The sequence below is a fragment of the Alligator sinensis genome, unplaced genomic scaffold (assembly GCF_000455745.1).
Source record: "Alligator sinensis unplaced genomic scaffold, ASM45574v1 scaffold692_1, whole genome shotgun sequence".
Classification (NCBI taxonomy): domain Eukaryota; kingdom Metazoa; phylum Chordata; order Crocodylia; family Alligatoridae; genus Alligator; species Alligator sinensis.
Genome location: NW_005842238.1, coordinates 781,199 through 783,215, shown reverse-complemented (window position 1 = coordinate 783,215; position 2,017 = coordinate 781,199). Strand labels below are relative to the sequence as shown.

The window sequence follows — 2,017 nt, the reverse complement described above, 5'->3', positions numbered from 1 at the left end:
CCTCTCAACCTTCTCTTGCGGAGGCTGAATAGATCCAGTTTCTCTAGTCTCTCCTCGTAAGGCTTGGTCTGTAGGCCCTTAACCATACGAGTGGCCCTTCTCTGGACCCTCTCCAGGTTATCCGCATCCTTCTTGAAGTGTGGCGCCCAGGACTGCACGCAATACTCCAACTGCGGTCTGACCAGCGCCCGATAGAGGGGAAGTATCACCTCCTTGGACCTATTCGTCATGCATCTGCTGATGCACAATAAAGTGCCATTGGCTTTTTTGATGGCTTCGTCACACTGCCGACTCACGTTCATCTTGGAGTCCACTAGGACTCCAAGATCCCTTTCCACTTCCGTGCCACCCAGCAGGTCATTGCCTAGGCTGTAGGTGTGCTGGACATTTTTCCTCCCCAGGTGCAGCACTTTGCATTTCTCCTTGTTGAACTGCATTGTTGTTTTCTGCCCACTTGTCCAACCTGTCCAGATCTGCTTGCAGCTGTTCCCTGCCCTCTGGCGTGTCCACTTCTCCCCATAGCTTTGTGTCATCTGCAGACTTGGACAGAGTACATTTCACTCCCTCGTCCAAGTCACTGATGAAGACGTTAAAGAGTATCAGTCCAAGGACCGAACCCTGCGGGACCCCACTTCCCACACCCTTCCAGGTCAAAACCGACCCATCCACCACGACTCTCTGGGTGCTTCAGCTTAGTATTGATAAGCATACACCTCACAGAAGTCCTTCAGCATCTACATGTAACAGAGGCGAGTACTAATGCTTAGTGCCATCTCACACAATCTCTCTGACATTGTAACCTGTCACTGTACTACTTTACAATGTTCCCTCACTTCACTCCTCTGTTCCTCCCCTTGCCCCAGGGGTGGGCAAACTGCGGTCCATGGGCCAGATGTGGCCAGCCAGGCCATTCTATCCAGCCCGCAGGGCCCCTAAAAAATTTAGAAAATTAATATTTATCTGGCCCTGGCTACCTATCATGAGGCCCTCAATGGCTTGCCAAAACTCAGTAAGTGGCCCTCTGCCCAAAATAATTGCCCGTCCCTGCCTTACACTCTTCTCACTACCTATGGACTTTCCTCCGTTACTACCACCCCTCTCTCCACTGAAAACCAGCCCAAACTCCACCCCCCCTCATCCCTCCTGTTTCTCCTGTGACTGTTTCACACCAATTTCCCCCCCACCCTCTTGTGGAAATAACATAATGATTCTCAACTTGGCTGTTGCAGGGATGCTGTGAAGTCCTTTCATGGCTGCCATGAGTTATGTGCAACATTACCACTCAGGTGCGCAAACCCCTGCCCACCATTCATAAAATAAACCCAGAGATGTGAAACAGAAATCCACAGCATCAAACCCATTTGGCCTGGCTGCTGTCCCAGTTCTTTGCAATGGGGGAACTACTGGGTTATTTTACTGGAGCCAAAAAGCGGGGTTCCTCAAGTCTGATAGGGGGCAGGGGAGCTTGAGTCTAGAGCAGCAGTTTTCAACCTTTTTTGTACCAGGACCCATTTGTAAACATCGATGGCCAGTCCCGACCCAGTGCCCCTCACCCCCAACCTGCTGCCCTTAGAGTGAAGGGCAGCGGTGTGTGTGTGAGACATGGGGGGACGGCAGGGGAAATGCTGCGGTTCCCCACATTTTTTCCTTTAAAGGAAAATCTATCTGTAGAGTTTGTTCTCAACCCTCCCCTATATTCTTGCACCCCACTTTTGGGTCAAGACCCGCGGGTTGAGAAACCCTGATCTTGAGGTTAAGACCCAAAGCAGTGACCCTCCCGGCTCCTCCTGCCCCACCAGGTCCCAGGTGGGGATGAAATGTGTCAGCTCACAAAAGCTCATGCTTTTAGACATGCGCATGCAAGGCTGTAGGAACACACGCGTGTGTACGTGACACACACACGTGCATAGGCATTACATGTACATCCATTACACTACACAAACCCCACCCCGCCCCGCCCCCGGCTAGCGAGGAAGGTGCGAGTCTCCCCCAGCCCCGTCCCCCGAGGCTCCCCGGC

General features: G+C 52.4%; 1 protein-coding gene across 1 annotated transcript in view; it reads right to left on the bottom strand.

The window, feature by feature from the left end:
- The window catches only part of SUDS3 (SDS3 homolog, SIN3A corepressor complex component), a 36,833-nt gene that overhangs the window by 32,725 nt on the left and 2,091 nt on the right, over window positions 1–2,017 (bottom strand). The window lies entirely within an intron of this gene.